The sequence below is a fragment of the Strigops habroptila genome, chromosome 7 (genome assembly GCF_004027225.2).
Source record: "Strigops habroptila isolate Jane chromosome 7, bStrHab1.2.pri, whole genome shotgun sequence".
Classification (NCBI taxonomy): Eukaryota; Metazoa; Chordata; class Aves; order Psittaciformes; family Psittacidae; genus Strigops; species Strigops habroptila.
This window is the reverse complement of record NC_044283.2, coordinates 68,807,314-68,826,050: the sequence shown is the minus strand read 5'-3', so window position 1 is coordinate 68,826,050 and position 18,737 is coordinate 68,807,314.

Below are 18,737 nucleotides of genomic sequence, written 5' to 3'. Positions count from 1 at the left end.
AACTGCTCTGTAAACAAATTAGACCTTCCCTTAGGTAGTTCTTCCTCTTCTAGTTTCATCCCTTTTGTCCAGATTCCTTAATTTTTGAATAGTATAATTTTGTGCTCTGAACAGGTCAGTCCCTTTTTAATTTGACATTACCCCTTTGTGTTCTGCCTCATTTCTCCAGTACATAATGGAGTGTTTGTCACTTCTGCACAGGGGAGAGGACTTTAATGAATTGCACAGGGTGTGCCTTAATTGACAGTAATGCATTCTGTACATTTTTTAATGAAGTCTGTAGAAGTCCCTCAACTAAGGTGGATAATTGTTTCCTGAATTATGCCCTTCTATTTTTATCACTTTGCCTAATCTTAAAATTTAATGTCATTGTCACTTATGTGACAATGAATGTGTATTCTTTAATCAGCATATGATACTCAATATAATCTACTGCTTCAGAAATAAGTGACTGAGAAAAAAAAAAAGAAAAATAATTAAAAAATACATAGGGCATAATGTAGATCCAGAAGATATTTCAGAAAAATGTCCAAATGATTGATCAAAACACAGATGCGGTTTTTCATTGTATTTTTTAATTCAAAAAGCCATTAAAAATATATCCTTGGCCTATTTAATTAGTAATTTCAAGATAGATTAAATTCATCACCGTGCAGATGGTCAGAAAAAGTCCAGGAATAAATTAAATCCAATTTAAGGCCTTTGGGCTTGATTCAGAGCTCTTTGAAGTCACTGGGATATTTTTCTTTGAGTTCAGCACAAATAATAGTAATTAATAATCTTGCTTGAAGTTGTTCCCGACTGAAACAAATAATAAAATATGACTTGAAACCTTCAGCTTGGCTGGACTGTTTGAATGATAGAACAGTACTGGCAAAAAGCTGAGGTCACTCATTTATATTCTGCTGTGGGGGAGACCAGAACAGGATGTTTGGTGCAGCAATTTTTGGAAGAGTGGAGGTTTGACATCAAAGGCTCATTAGAATGGCTCACCTTGGTAGAAGGTGAGCTGCCAGCTCTGATTTTGGCTGTTTGAAAGGCTTCTGTCACCTGTTAAAACCCTCGTGGGTATTAAATCTGGAGCAAGCTTCTAAGAGCCTTTCTTAGAAACATAGTGTATGTTTCTAATTGTTGTAGTAATGAGTTGCTGAAGTAAAACTGGCTAAGATGCCACGGAGTGCGGTTCCTATTTGAACCAGCTGTATCATTGTCTGGAAGCCACTTAATAGGGAAATTTTATAATCTGGAAAGACAAGGGATAATTTACAAACAGAAGAGAATTCCTTTGTGTGTGTGTATGTATGTATGTGTATACATTACATTGCCTTATGTTTACACATCTGTAAAAAAAGAAAAGGCAAATCTAATGTATTAATGTGTGAGGAATTGGTGAAAAATCAATTGTAAAATCTCAGCCTGATCTTGCTTTCATTTATATAAAGCACTGAAAGAAATTTAGACATCCTAATGCTGATAACTTAAACCCAGTGCATTTCTTTTCATCAACACAAGACAGTTTATTGTAGTAAATTGATCCAGTAGTTTTAAATTAATATAAATTACTGGAATGGTGAGTCACCCGGAGTTTTGCTGTGAAATGAATCTTTGCATGTAAATCCTCTTGCTGGAAGAGCAGCTCAATAAAATACACAATTCAGTGGTAGTATTAGATGGGATTAAGCATGCTTAAAACATTGATATTTGTTTCTTTCGTATCATCGTTTAACATGTCATTATTTGCACCTCATATTGATTCTATCCCAGGCATGCATTTTAGCCAGCACATGAATGCTTACATTTCACTATTCCACAAATGATGTAGTTCAAGCTATTAAAATAATTACTTTTTTAATTATTATTATTTTATGCTAGTGGATTCAACTCAGATTTGCATATACAACTGTTTTTATAGTAACTGATGCACTTCAGAGGAGGAAATACCAGTTTAAATAATAAAAAGGGACAAAATAGGTGGCATAACAAAACATGGGGTAGTGTGAGAATGCTATAAAACTTTATTGACAATAATTTCAGAATGCAGAGCTTTTGTAAGGAATGTGTGGATGATGCACACGACTCCAGAAAATACTTGTATTATGTGGAACAGTGATCAGTTTAGAGGGAAAATAGAGATGAAATGAACCACATGTAAATATAGTAGTTAAAACAGAGCTTCTCAACTTTCTCATTTTCCTTTATGAGGAATAACCATTCGATTTAAATCCTATGCTTGATAGAAACTTACTAGTTTTATTGATTTCCATGGGGAATATTTATTGGAAGAGAGATAGAGTTTTTGATGAGAGAATAGGCAAGAGTTACATGAGTGTACCAGATTGGTTTAACCACCTGTCTTAGAATAGATGATGCCTGGAGGCTATATTACCAAGGAAACTTAAGGCTAAAGGATTTTATGTATTTATTTGAGGCATCCATTCTCATTTTCTATTCCCATGTTCTAACCACTGACTCATTGGATTTCTAGGGGTGGTTCTTGTGCTTCATTTATTTATTTTTTAAAATCTAAGTATCTGAAAAATTTATTTTTTATTCCAGTATGGAACAAAAGATTGTATAAACCCAGCGTGGTTTGGTGAAGCAAGAAAGTTGTTACTTTGCTGGTGAAGAGACTTTAAAAAAGGATTGCATTTATGCCTATAAAGGAAATCCCAAAGTAAAGAACGGGTTTTATTTTGTGGTGCTTTATTGAGGCTGGCACAGTTTTTTAGTCTAGTGTTCACATTCCTTTGTGTTGATGCTTCTTATGTGTGATGATGTTTCTGTACACAGGTGGCATCTAGAATTTTCTCTCAATAAATTCTTGGGGAAAATGAGCATTGAATGTAGTTGTAGACTTTGTAGACTGCTTTCGGGCAGCTTCCCTAGTATATCTGAGTGCTAAGCATTTTCTCTATGAAGAATATTCAGGAAATCAGTTTCAGTGTTTTCAAACAGCTTTTGGAGACAATCTACCACATTTAGAGTTTTGTCCAGTAATGGTGGGGGTGTTGAAGAATGGCCTTTGGCAGCAAAGTTAAGTGTTTGGTGCATCAGAAAACAAAATGTAATTTAATAGATTAAAAAATAACTAAGGCTTCTAGATTGAAGTTTGAATCATGCTGACAGTACTGAAGAAATGCTGCTTATGCTACATGTTAATGGCACAACACCTTGCTCTCCGTGTTATGGAAAACATTACTGTGATCTGAGCAGAATTTAATAAATATAGCCTATGAAAAGCAGAAAGAAGGCTAGATAAATAATATATTGACTTAAGTAATATTTACTACTACAAAGCAACACTTCAAATGTGTTACAAATCGTATATCTCTGTGCAAATTTAGCTTTAACATTGTCAATGTTTAAAGTGTTAATTGAAGTGTCCACATCAGGAAAAAACATGTTACTTATCTAACTGAGCAAGCAGATGCTCCACTTGTGTACCTCTTAAAAGTGCCAAAAAGATTAAGTCCTTGTAAGATAACTTCACTCATAAACTTTAAAAAAGCCCAAATGTATGAATGAGTGAGCCTTGTATGATTCAAGTATCTTTTTAGATTGAAACACCCATCTAAGCCAGCAATCTCAGCTTGGGGTTTTTTTTTTCTTGTTTGTTTTTCCTAACAGTGTTTGCATCTCCAGGGAAAAAAGTACAAAACACATACTTACTGATTTTGGTTTTTTGTTTTAAAATAAACCTATTCAATTTTAACAGTGTATTTAAGTTTTCTACTCCCATTAATTCTAACTTGATAAGCTGTAACTTGTACCTTCCTCTGGTTTAGGCCAGTCTTTTTGGCTTTTTCCGATAAGATGTGGTCCTTCATAAAGAACTTGGACTGAATTTCTTCTGGAAACTGTCACTTTTCCTGGCACTTGTTAAAAATTTCTATCAGGTGTTTAGTTAGAATAGCTATTGAAATGTGCGGTTTTCAAAATACAGCCTCATTCAAAAGTTTGAATTTAGTGTTCTTCCGCTGGAAAATTGTTCTGTGTAAAATGAGGTGTTCTGTGCTAGCAGTTGTGAGACTTCTCAGCAGTTACATAGCAACCTGATTACCAGCCAGGTTCTTTGTACTGGAAGAGGTTCTGTCAATTTATGTTAAATATTTGAGGGAAGGGTTGATACTCAGGTAATACTTTTGTTTAGTTAGGGAGGAAACCAAATGGGATTAGTATAAACCATGTAATTTATCCATTATACTTTACTATTCAGAAAGAACAGCATTGGCATGAAAGTCTCATGAAATTCTGTGTTCTTCACAGGAACATACCAGTGCTGTGGTTTCCCATACTGAACCTGCCATGTGCTTCAGTGGGCCTGTGGCCAGTATATCGAGGTTCCTTGTTACTGTTGGATAGCCAACCAAATTAAGAGATTTGATCTTCCATATTGTAATCCTGCAGGAAAATCTTACAAAGAGCTGTAGTGCTATGGAATTTTCAAAACTGGTGAAAGTTGAAGGGCTCGTGGGGAAGATTTGGGATGTTCACCTGTATCCAAGAAAACACATGCTTACATATTCAAGTATATTTCTGTGCAAAAACTGTTCAAATCCCAGTTTCTTTTCTAACCAAGGGTAGAGTGTTAAACTGTGTCCAGAAAGACTAGTTCTACTTTGGTATATGTCAACATTAAAAAAATCTAGACCCCAACAACACTGGATATCTTTTCTGCCCTTTTTCCAGGGGTATTATTGCACTCATACTTTGAAGGAACCATGGCTGTAATTGCTGGAAGGAGTGAGTGAATGATGCTTTACTAGTGGTAGTCTTCTTTCCATTCATAAGGTATAGTCAAGATAATTTTGGAAAATTACCTTTAGCTTTTTTTTTTTGTTGTTATAATCCTTTTATTATGCTCTTTAAGCAGGCCACTTATGTGATCGTCTGTAAGACACTGATGTGTCTTACAGACTGATGTACAGGAAATAGAAGAAAATAGAAAAAGGCAACAAATATCACCTATCAGGAATGTCAACTGCCCTGTTTACTTCATAAATGCATTGTCCAAAATCCATAAGATGCAACTCATCTCTCTTGTGAAAACTCAAGAATCCTTTATTTCTTTGGATGTCCCAAATGCCTGTAGACGCTTTTGTATTCGTGGGGCAATCTGCTCATACCGAACAGGTTCTGTGGAGAAAAGGAAAGATTGCCAGTAACGTGGACATAATTTCTCACACTCATCCTTGTAAGACATTGTAATTTTCTGGGGATGAGTAAATTTTATGTCATGAAGCTGATGGAAGTTCAGTCTTAAAATCCTTTGTCAAAATTATGTTGTTTTGATGAATTACAAGTAGCTCAGGTACATGAAATGCATAGGTGATGAAACTGAAGAAGGTACAATTTTTTAAGTGAGCATGCCTGCTTCTTTCACAGTATCCATCTAAGAATCTTAAATTAAAACGTACAATTCTCCAGCAGTGTTCTCATCAGGTCTCTGACATTGCAGTGATTATACGTTTCCTCAGTCATTTTTGAAGCAAGTTCAGCACAACTGGATTGTTACCTCAAGTGTTTATTTTCTTGACTTTCTATTCCATCAAACTACCAAAAAAAAAAAAAAAAAAAAATCTAATAAATATCTTTCACTTTAAGCTGTTTCAAGCTTTACCCAATCTGTTTCCATTTCTGCCTCATTAATTTTTGGCATATGTTTTAAAATCTATTGTCAAAAATATATCGGGCCCTAGGGGACTCTTACCCATTTGCTTCTGTAGTTCCCTAATGGTAGGGACTTCTCATAAAAATTTCAGTATGAGTTTTGAATAGCTGATTGAACAATGATATTTAGAACTAATAGATAAATAATAGACAAATTGCCCATTAATAGCACACAATTTGCTATCTTCATTTTTTGTTGGTTTTTTTTTTTTAATGTTGAATGCAAAGCTTCACATTTTGAATTTAGTATTCATAACTTGGATCATTTGGGTATTTTGGTTATTTCACAGTAATTGACTTTGTTGTTAGGGAAGACATTTATAAATACTAGTAACTATTGCATATTTTCTACTCAGACCTCATTGACGGTAGATAGGGGTTTTATTTGAATCAAGGCAAAAGTATGATGATAGAGATAATTCTGACTTAAACAGTGAGGACTTATGCATACAAATGCAGATTTTCAGCTTCTTAGTAATGCTGCTTTTGATTTTTCCACATTTGAAAAATAAAACAATTTCACTTTGTCATGCTTTAAAATGCTGGAAAATTATTTAACATTGTCTAATGTATAGTTGAAAACTTTGAGAACAGCACTTCCTCTGTTCCTACAAACTCTCAGTTAAGTTAGGTCTTTCTGCTTTGCTTATAAGATTGGAACTAAAATCATAGGCTGCATATCCTTGAATGCCAGAAAAAAGAAAGATTGTGTTCTGCTACTTATATATGTAGAACAGCTGGGAGGCATTCTGGGGGGCTTGTACAACCTAGACTAGCTTGCCATAACGATGCAGAGGCTGTGACCACACTTGGCTGGTTCCTGTTAGGTAGTGTACACCTACCATTTCTGCTGCTTTTCTCACTGCATCCTATTTTGTTCTTCTATATCCAACAAATTAAAGGTACCATAGAGCAGATTGACTGCAGTGGCACAGGAAGAGTTACAGGATGTTCATTCAGAACAGCTATCATCAAGATGCTGGATGATTTCTGCTGAACTTTTTACTGACAGATTAAAGTCTTTTGTTGTTCAATTCATTCTGAACAACTATTAGTTCAGCCATGTAATTGTATTTTTGTTTTTTTTTCCCTTTAATTCTACAACAGTTCATGATTCTGTACTCAAAGCAGTACTGAAAGCCTCTGCCCAGTGTATTTTTTTGGGGGGGGGAAAGAATGTGGACTAGATAAACTTAGAAAAATTAATTTGTTGAAAGGAGATATGCTTTGCTTTGGGAATAGCTGATGAGAGGAACATTTAAAAGGAGTCACTCCTTACAAGTGGAAGAACTTAGTGTAATGGATTCTGGGGAGTTTTACTGAAATGTTTTTGTTGTGCAGGGGAGAAATTATCTCAGAATGAACCATCATCTGTGCATAGGTGTGTTCATGTGTACACATGGCTTTTATAATGAACTGGTTAACAATGCATTCCAGTGTAAGTGGCCTACTTTTCCAATTCAGGTGAAGGGGGTGTACCTAGCTGTTTCAAAGCCCAGGTGGACTTCAGTGACCACCAGTGGTGGGAGGCCTTTTCATTTCTCTTGCTAGACACTGATCCCAAATAGGTTGTAGCCTTATAGCAAACCTCATATCCCTCATATGCAACAAAGTTGATAAAGCAGGGATTTTGGTGGCATGTGTAGTAGTAACCTGGTATATAATGGTAGTTTGTAGTTATATTAATTATCCCTTTTAGTCAGAAATTGGGGAAAGCCTTCCATCAAGCTCAGATTTTAGAATCTTGCAGTGGTATTTCTTACCTATATATCACTCAAAATATAGTAACCTTTTATTTAAAACAAATGACTTTTGCTTCTGGTAAACAAGGAAGATTAGTTGTTACATTCCATTTGCAGCTATTGGTGGGTTTAGTTGTAGTTTGCTAGAGTTACAGAACTTTTCCTAGTGTAACATAAAACAAGGGCATTAGTTAGGTCTGGGGGTTTTTTTTTCAGCATACAGGAGTGCTCTGATCTTCTGAAAGAAATGGATCACTCTGGACCATGTCTTGCACTCATTGAAATAGTGCTTCTGCTATCTTTAAATGGTGTGACCCGTGACCCTACTTACAGAGTATCACTCTTTCTTTTAAGAACTTCTTTTTACTTCAGTCACTTTTAGCTCTTCATTTCTTGTATTTCAGTGGAGGGGCACAGCTGATTGATTTGGTGTAATAGATGACCTCCTGCCCTCTGGTAAGTCAGTGAATTCTTCGTTGTTGAAGCTTTTCTAAGAGATATTTCCAGGGCTCATTTTAAATCTAAATTTGATTCTGTTAGCAGTCATCTCTGTGTGACAGTTTCATTTACTTCACATGCTAATCTGTCAGATAACATGGCAGCTCTCGCTGCCCCCAAATTCACAGCATTCATTTATTAGCTTTACGTTGCAACAAATGCAGAAATAGATTCACCTTAGTGCTGACCCTTGCCATTACATTTCAGTCTCTGTACAACTACTGATGGTTTGGGCTAATAGTGCTCTTTTAAGAGGTCTCTAATCTCTGGAAGTAATTATCATTTAGTGATTCAGGAACAATTTGGTTAAATGTTTTCAAACATTTATACTGATATTCTGTTTTTGTGCCATGCGTAATGAGATTTGCATGAAAAAAACACCTGCATATCTTTGTGAGCAGTTTTTCAGAGTTTACGCATCATTCTTCCTGTGCTGCGTGGAAAACAACATTCAATGGTGCAGTCATGAAGGTAGCAGATTTGATGTCTGCTGTTCTTCAAGCATCTTCTTAAATCACTAATTATGGTTCTCATCAACAGATACAAAAGTATTTTATAAAGGAATCAAATACCAAAATTGATCAGACATTTCTTATTGACCTGTTTTCTGTTGGCAGGTGGGGGGATGTTCTTTTTTGTAGGGATGAACAATATACTTATTTCAGGCGGATGTAGCCTTCCCCTCGGCCCCACCTTTTTTTTCTCCCAAGTCACACAAAGAGGTACTGTTTCTACAACACAGAATTGCCTTAAGTGAGCTTTGTGCATTGGTTCCCTGCTTGTTGCACATCACTGTGATGTTTTACAAGTTGAAATGGGTGTATTTTGTGGAAGATGTGCTACATCTCGGGAGATCAGCCCCTCCGTTAGGTTGGATGGGAATGTGAGCTGTTTAAGCTCTGCTTCAAAGAGCAGTTCAATGGATTGTATAAATATTTCCCCTTTTCAAAGACAGGAGACGAAATCACAGGATAGGTAAATATCCTGCTGCTGCACATTAAGCCATTAGTTGACCTAGGACAGAAGACAAGTCTCTTTAATCCCAACTGAGTGTCCTGCTGACTGTTCCACTTTCTCATTTTGTAGCATCAGCCAGAAGAATCATACTGTAGATTTCCATCTGGAACATAAGTTGGCTAAATAAGCAATCATAAATTTTAGAAAAACACGTCCTTCATTTCTCTTGGGATGTACAAATGGGATGTACATCTAGTGGGATGTACAAGTCATTGGAAAACAGTGATAGAGAGGTGATTAATATTGATAACTATTTGGCTGCTGATACCTGAGACATTCAGATTGCCTCTTAGCAATGCAGATGCTGGAAACTATTTTGAAATTAATATTGCTATAATTAAATTATTATTTATTCCTTGCCAACATCATGCAGGGCTCCAAAAAACCCCCATAATTTAATGATGCATCTGTAGAACTTTTGCTTTTGCAAACTTGTAAAATAACATAGTTGCACACAGTGATGAAGGGCAACTGCTTCTGTCATTATTTTTATTTTGCCAGAATTACTGAATATTTGGCACGGTAGTTTTTTGCCTTGTAGCTGTTTGTTTAGGATTGGGAAGAGTTATGGAATTTGGCTCAGGGCATTTGAGGGGATGATGAAAGTCATTTTGAGAAAGATACTTACAGTTGTGTCTTTTCCAGTGGCACATTATCTTCTGTTGTCACTGAGATGTTAATGTTTCAGATTTTTTGTTTATTTTCTCTGTGTGTGTGTATGTGTGCTCGCATGGCTTAATGCTGGTAGTTGGTCCAGAGGCTATTTATCTGCAAACACTTACTGTGCAAAAGCATTTCTGGTACCCATTTTAGCCTCATGTATGTTGATGATGAACATGTTACGTGTAAGAAAATAGTGGGGCCCCTGTCATGATCTCCAGTATCTCCATCTAGTACTAGTTCTTAGAGCCAAAGAGTAGAAGTATAGGGGGAGAATGCAAACACCTACCTAATATACTACATAGCTGACTGCCAGTGTATTCATTTTCCTTTTTATGTACTACTCTTTTTCTTGCTTACTATGTCAGCACTGTATGAAGAGGGGTTAGACATCAGCTAATGCTAGAACTGTAACACTATGCAGTAAGAGATACTTGCTGAATATTGTATTTTTACCTGGACTCTGTTCCTTTTGGAATGTATAAATTGTAAAACAACAAAGGAAAGAATGAAGGCAAGGAGTGGGATATTAGTCATTGACATCAGTAGAGCAGAATCTGATAACAGGACGCTTTATGGAAAACACAGATATTAGTCACATAATAGCTTTCAAAATGTGAGAAAACAGTTTATGATCTGTGGTGCTGGACAGATATGACTAAATAGAGAGCACAGACCTCGGGCTTTTGTGTACTGGCAATCATCAAGATTTCTCACAGAAACAAAAATTTCCTCAGATCTGGCAGCTACAAAATACTATAAAATAGCGATATGCAAGACCTTATGACTCAATGGAAATTATCACCCTCCTGATAAATAGTAGCTCTTGGTGATACTTAAGTATTACCAGAATCTGTCCAAAAATATTTGTAAGAGCTAGCTTATAGAATATAAATGCAACATGTTTTAAAAGGTTTTTTGGGCAAATGTTTGGCTAGTCTTTGTGAGAAGACATCTGAGATCCATCTTGCATAGTGCACCTATTCTTCATGTAAAGTGAAATCAGACCCTATTGGTCAGTCTGATACTAACAAAACTCATTTTAGGAACAGAATAATGGTTTTAAAAATGTACATTAGTATGCTAAAAGTGTGAAAAATTAAAACAGTAAAACTTTTCATGTGTGCTGTATTTTATATAAGCATATTACTTTCTTCTTTATAAGCAGGCTACTTTCTTACGAGATGCAAGTAGGAGTCTTGGTTTAGAATTAAAAGCTGAGAAGGTGACCAGCTTGATGCCTTTTACATTTTTAATTTCAGAGTAAGTTTTAGTTCTGTAATAGCAATAGCTGTCTCCTTTACATGAAAAGCAATTTCAGTAGTGGAAGCTCAAGTATTTGGGTTGTCTTCATGTGGACTGCTTTAGAAAGCCGATTTGCTTGAAAATTACTTACCTTTTTTCCTTTATTTTTTGGCTCAATCTTTATCTCTGAATGGATACTTACACTGGCATGGTAAAAGGGCTTATGTGGAGCACAAGAGGATGGGAAGACAAAAATTGTTTTGCTTTGACTGCCAGTGCCTAACCATGCTTGTAGGGAGATAATGTGAAATTAGTTGTCTGTAGTGCTTTTAAGACACAACTGAGTGCGGGAAGTAGTATCTTCCAACTGTTGAAAGGTTTTTACTTTATGTGGAGCTTTGCTTCTCCACCCCTTTATTTTTACTAAATCTAAAATGTAAATTCTGCTATTACTAGCATGATTATTACAGCATTCAAGAGTTTAGAAATGTGAACGTTCCTCTTGTGCTTACAGCTGTTATTGGAAAATGAAAATACTAAATGCTAATATAATCTGAAAATTTTGCACTGTTGGCGGAAAGTCTCATGCTATACCATTTTCATGCTTTATACATTTAAAGTGATAAAAACCTAATTTAATATAATAAAAATGCTGTAATTTGGAGTTATTATTCTTGTGTTGCTTTAGGCTATATGCAGGAATATAGTGTTATAAGTGGAAAATGTATGATCTGTTGTGCTGTGTACGAGAAAGTCATAAAGCCATGGATAGTAAAACCATGTAATTCTAGTTTCCCACTGTTTTTACATTTGTGAGTGAAGTGCCTGATTTCCCAATCTACATTAGGAAGACATGTGAATAATATGTAAATTAAGCCTGCTTTGTGTGTATGTTAGCTGAGCTTTAAACTGGAAGAGGGTAGATTTAGATTAGATACAAGGAAGAAATTCTTCAGTGTGAAGGTGGTGAGACACTGGCACAGGGTGCCCAGAGAAGCTGTGGCTGCCCCATCCCTGGCAGTGTTCAAGGCTGGGTTGGATGGGGCTTGGAGCAACCTCGTCCAGTGGAAGGTGTCCCTGCCCATGGCAGGGGGGTGGAACTGGATGAGCTTTAAGGTCTCTTCCAACCCAAACCATTGTTATGATGTGTTAGTCATGTTAGTTATGGTATACAGCTATTAGCTGATCGTGGTAGTATGCCTGTAAGTGTTCTGTGATGCCTCTGAGTATCCTGTTAGAAAGGAATGTTTAGAAGATGTGCACAGTTACACAGCACTTCGGCTGCTGAAGTAGAAATACAATTTGGCTTGCCAGCTGTCTTCTCTAGACCATGCCTCTGACGAGAATGATAGACTCGAACATGTTGCTGAACAACAGTAGAAGAGGAAAGTGATGAAGGAAGTGAAGCATGTCACAGTGTCTCTCTTGCAACATACATTCAATATGAAATGGAAATACCGATGGAAGTAAGATGGATTTCGGACTGCTTACCTTGAAGAAATCCAAGCTGTGTCTCTGTGGAAATTAATTTGAATATTGAAAGCATATATAAACATTGGACTAAATCTCAGCACCTAGTCCAAGCCCAGCTGCTCTGTCCCAGGCCTTCTAGCACTTTGGGTTACGTATACTCTCCTATTCATCGAGGTAGGTTTCCAGGAGTGTCTTTGAAGCCTTCAGTAGCAAATTGTATGGACAGTAAGGATGAATTTTTAGGATCTTTCCAAATGCTTGCTAGCCAGTGCGCAATATTCTGGTCTGACAAAAAACCTGTTTAAGTTCCTGCTATTCCAGTGGATTCTAGTGGTGTTTGCCACACTATGTGAAGTACCGTTATTTTGCTAGCCACTTGTTTCACTTTACTTTGTAATTCTACCAAGCAATGAAGGAAAGCGAAGGAAATCCCAAGTACTTTTATTTTTTCCTTTTCCGATAACAAACCCACTTGTATTTCTTTACATGGATTTCACATTATGCAGTAATACTTATATTTGACTAGTTTATATCCTCTTGGGAGGATTGATAATGCTAGTGAAAACTGATTTATTTTGTAATTCACAAATCAAGTGACTGGAGAGTGTTACTAATTGAACATAAAGAATACTGATGTGTTCAACCTCAAAATTGATTTGAATGTGGTATAAAAATTGGCATATGCTTACCTCTGGCATTGAGATAGGCCTGTCTCTTTTTCATAAGTAGCTGAACGTTGTTTAACAAAATGCATTTGCAGTTTTGTAAGCAAGTGTCAGATCTGGTAATCTTTCCACTGATGGTTTTTCCTTTGTTTCAGTGGGACATAATTAAGTCTTAGTATTTTAGAAACACTTTCTACTTTTTCAGCTTCAGATTGTTTTTACAGAGTTGTATGTTACTGTTACACCACAGGTAATGTGTGGTTTTGTTTCTTCTAATAATAATAATTTCTAAAATCATGCCCTGTAGTGTGAAAGCACACTGTTTAAACAAAGAAAAGCAGTTTACCTAGAAAATTATGCTCTTAAACTGCACTGTCTAAACTCCCCCCTCCCCCCCCCAAACAGAAAAGTGATAGAATAAATGGGCAATGAAGTTTCTGTATTTTTTTGGCATTAGTACTAGAGTGATACCTGCCGCTGCCAGGTAAGCAAAAGGGCACAAGGTAAGGGGAACCACAGGGCTATCCTGAGGAAGCTTGAGGACTTCCTAACAAGCTCAGTCAGCTGCCCTAGACCCAAGAGTGCCAGCAGCCTTTGTTGCAGCTGCCCCCTGATTATGGAGGGTCAAGCAGCCTTTCAGCTAGTGCTAGGGAGAGACCTATATAAAACCCACGTGTAGAACACAGCTCCCAGCGTGCAGCCAACAGATGGAGCAGTTCATGCAGAGAGGTGCAGAGAAGGGACCCTTATCTGAGGTCAGACCAGCCTAAACATTCTCAGTTATGGTAGTGATGCACCACATGGCATGTTGCCCAGCCAGTGTTGGAGCAGATATTGCTGTCAGGGCAGGGGCTTTGACCCAGACACAGCTTCAGATGATCAGTGCAGCCTCCCATGTCCCAGGCTGCAGGAACTGCCTGAGACCAGGAGAGATGGTTCTCTGTCCTGCAGATAGTGTTGGAGACCTGTATTGCCAGATGGAGGAGTTAAGGGAGGAAGTCAGCAGGCTGCTTATCAGCAGAGAGGATAAGAGAGATGGGATCTTCTCTGAGATGCAACAACTTCAAGAGCCCCAGAGCTCAACTGCTGTGAAGGCTGCGGAGTCTGTCCGTCGAACAGTTAGTGCAAGCTCTGGGGAAGGTTAAGGGTGGAAAATGGTGACTCCAGCTCCACATGAACGTTTGCAGTTATGGCACAAGTTTACTACCCTCAAAGCTGAGCAGGAGCTGGGTAAGCTTTCAGGTAAAGCATCTGGACCAACTGACCCTGCACCATGCAAGACCATCAGGAGGAAGCAGAGGGTGATAGTGGTGGGTGACTGCTTGCAGGGAACAGGCACAGCTTTCTGCCTATGTGACTGCAAACCTAGAGAGAGGTCCTGGTTGAACCTCAAATTGAACATGAGCCAGCAGCGTTCCCTTGTAGCCAAGGAGACTAATAAGATCCTGGGCTGCCTCGGGAGAAATATTGCCAGCAGGTTGAGAGAGGTGGTTCTTCTGCTCTATTCACTACTGGGAAGGCCACACCTGGAGTGCTGTGCCCAGTTTTGGACTTCCAGTATGAGAGAGATGGAGTTACTGGAGAGAGAGTAGCAAAGGGTCACTGGTGATTAAAGGACTGAAGCATGATTAAGAGGCTGAGAGAGCTGGGCTTCTTTAGCCTGGAGAAGGCTCAGAGGGGATCTCATCAATGTGCACAAATATTGGAGGGGGGAATGTAAAAAAGATGGGTGTAAAGAATTCGTCTTCATGCACATGTGAAGATGAATGCAGCATAATAAGACTGGACAACTTGTTTGTAAGGGTACAGGGATGTATGGAGCCTGAATCTTAATTACATGTTGTTATTCACCTGCCTCAGCAGCAGTAAGCAGGTAAGACAAAAAGCCAGCTTTAGACCTCTTCCATATTTCTTTATGGCGATCCTGCACTGGTAAAATAAAATATTGTCCCTTGTAAGCCTTCCCTTACAACTTATTCCTCAAACACAAAACAGTGTTCTGCGTTATTTATATGCAGTCTCCTGCCTTAAGCTATGCAGAATTTTTGTGAGCATTTTTAGCTGGGTATCTGTTCATATAATCTTTAGCAATCAAGTTTTAAAGTATAGGAGAAAAACATAACAAATCAGTTATGGGCAGGTGTTGTAAAGTGTGTAAAGAAAACAATTTGTCAGTTTTGCGAGCTCAGGACAAGTATAGATGGTGACTAACTTCTAGTTAATACACAGTTCTCTAGTAACAGTATTTTTTTTTTTCCTCTCCCAGTAATCAGTGCTAGTAAAATAATAGGAATCTTCAGGGATGGTATTGTCTAACTTTATGCTGAATGTATGCGGGTATGTCTAACAATACTCCTAGAGAAGTGTGCGTGTTGTGGAGGTTTTTTGTTTTCTGTGTGGTTTTTTTGTTCGTTGTTTAATTGTTGAGGCCTTTTAATACATGGAAATGTATATATGATAGGATGGGAAAGAGTAATTGACTACTGCTGACTGAATTAGGAGGAGTATAGATAGAGAATAATGACTGGAAAGGTTGAAAAGAATGACTCTTACTGGTTGATGCAACCTGGAGTAGGACAACTGTACAACCTGCAGCTGGCCTGTTCCCTATGCTCTTTAAAACCTCTAAATCCTTTAAATTAGTCAAATTGAATTAATGTTACAATACACACACCAGGTCTGAATGCTCTAAGTTCTCATTTGTGGATTCAAAATTCGCTGCGTTTGGACAGCTTTAACTCTCTTCCCGTTTGTTTTTCTTAGTTGACTTTGTGCTTTTTCAGAGCACCACCGTAAAAGATAACTGGTTTAGCATAAGGAGTACAGGGTTTCGAAAATCTCAGAGGTGTGACAATGCCGTAGCATTCTGAATTCCAAAAATGCATCTTGGAATTTCCTCTTTGACATCAGAGTGAGAGAATGGCTCTAGTGAATGTCTGGCTCCCTTTATTTCTTCCATCTGCTACTAATAAAAGAAGACTTCCTTTGAAGCTTTGGATATATGAAATTATTGGTAATTACGTGTTAGCTCATCCTCATCTTATGAGGATGCCAAACTCTCTTAAAACATTGCCTTGCCTGTTGTCGTTCAGGCACCAGAATTACTTGTTGATTATTCAGGAATATGAGGAAGAGCATTTAAAGGGAATTTTTAATGTTTTTCTATTAAAAATTGAATCAAAGCTGTGATGCTCTGAATTGTATGAAGGGCAAACAGCTTGAAGAATGATTGTCAGGCAGTTTGGCGAAGAAATACTTTTATTTATCTACATAATTTTCAGTTGCAAACTTTGCACATGGGAATTAGAGATGGATGAGCAACTGGGAGCCGACATACTGGGTAATGGTTGCCAGAGATTTTGGCAACCCTTTTTTTTTTTTCTTTTTAGTTTCGTGGTGGTTGTTTAGTTTTCCTAACCTGTTCCATAGGCACTATGAATGTTGATAATGGGAATTGAGGTGAAAATCCTACAGCAATGGAATTTTTTCCTCAGCAGGCTGCAGAACAAGCTACCTGTTGGTCACAGAAGGCATCTAGAAATAGCTGCCAGTGCTGCTAAGCAATTGATACCAAACGGAAGTATCAGGATGGGAAGTGCTGTCTTAAGTGAAAGCTTCTGAGACTTGAGAGGAAAACAAAACCAACTAGTGGTGGTGATGCACATCATGTGTGGTAGTATCATACCTCTGCTTTGCCCACAGTAAAAAAAAAAAAGGCAGTGATATTGAAGTTTATATTTCTGTCCCCTAAGGCACTCAGAATAGAACTCCCAGATATTCCCATAGTTGGCTGTATTCACTGACTTAATGCACACGTGAAAGCGTTGCCAGAAGTTCAAGGAAAGCTGTGTGAACCAGCTCTTAGCATTTGGCTCACTTGGTGCGTCTAAACTTTAGAAGCAAAATGTATTTTCCTCTGGAATTTCTCTTTTTGGAAATTATTTTTTAAAGATTTTATTTTGATTCCTATGTAACCTCTTAGGCTTTTGGGTTTCTGAAATACTGTGCGTCTCCCGTATGTGCGTGAGCAAAGGCTTTGAATTCATAGTATATGCTGTCATTGTATATATAGGTATCTTTAATATTTTTTTATGTGTAATTGTTGGGATTTTTTGGGAGGGAAAAAAGTCAACTGCAGCAACATCTTTTTTTTAATCTCGGCACTTGTAACAGGTGTGGGATAACAATGAAAATATTGCATCTTACATCACTGCACTCTGCTGGGGCTCTACTGAGACTTAATATACATGCAACATCTCTGCAGCTTGTAAAGGCTTTAATAAGAGAAAGTCAATGAGCCTCATGTACCTTTTATAAAACATGACATAAGGCAATATAATTAAAACTAAACTTATTTCCTGTGGTGAAATTAACTTACAGAAATGAAGGTGTTTGTTTATTAAATAGGATCTCTGGAGTTCTCGCCTTATTTTTACCCCTCCTGGGAAGGTTTTGATTGTTTGCTTCCTTTTTCTTGCCTGCTTGCTGTGTAATTTAAAACTGATATCTTCCTTTGGGAAACAGAATTTGATTGGAGAACAGCCTGCATCACTAGCTAAACAAATTACCAATGTTTTACTCACTTTTCTTTCTCTATTCTTCCCCCCCACCCCTAACTGTGAGGGGAAGAAAAAAAAATAGTGTGCAGAGGTTTTAGAAACATAGTAGAGCAGAGTAAGTTGTTTTTTCAGTAACAAGGAGGGCCTTTTCTTTGTGGGTAGGTGAACACTTTTTTAAGTAGCAAAAGAATATAGCAGGTGGTTGCTTTTTTGTTGGTTTCCTGTGACCAAGTCTTCTGGTGTTCGTTGTTGGTCTCCTAGCATGTGAACTGACTGGGTGCAGCTTCTTTATCTTACACAACGTGGTTTATGGAAGGATTGAAGAGATACGTGAAATCAGTGTTGTTAGCTACTTACCTGAGAATGGCCGGCAGTGTCTTTACCGCGATGTATTAAAGTACAAGGCAATGCAGCAGAGTTTTGTTTGCTTTATTAAGAAAAACAAGTGAGTGGCTAAAAGAATGATTATGGCCAAAATCGAGAAAGGACAGTTGTTTCTCTGAGTGCAGAGTTTCTGCTAATAAGATTGTGCAAGCAAATATTTTCTTTTAATGTGGAAATACAAGATATGGGCAAAATCACACTTTCATGCTCAAACTTCAGTTGAATGAGTTTGAACCTGGATCCTGTATGTATTCAGTCTGCATGGTTTGGATTTCTAATATAGACAGAAGAATAGTTAGTCTTTTAATAATGATTTAGTACAGCATATTTTTATAATCCTCTCTGCATGGGCACGAAGTTGAATTATTTAGACGTTATAGCCCTTACAAAGTAGTAGTAACCTGTAACTGACTTGGAAGATTTTTATATATATTTTGCCCACCTCTATATGGAATTATTAATTATTATAGTATTTCTTTGCTAAAACATTGTGGTTTTCCATGTTTTAGAACTGAGAACAGTTTAGAACATGCATTGGAAACTCTGAGCCACTGACGTTTCATGTTTTAACAGGAAAGAGAATTTCTTGTTTTTTTTCCTAGCAGTGATTATTGAAATTGTGCTGGAAAATTCACAAAATAAAAATCATCACCTAGCACTTCACCATGCAGTGAGTGGAAGTTTTTATAACTCTGATATTTAGAAATAGAATGACACTGCACTGTATCTTTTGGTTTGAGTGAAGAAGTCCTTTATCATAGTGATATATGACAGCATTTTCGCTGTGTCAGTGATTTTTGTGGAAGCAATATCATCCCGTTTGT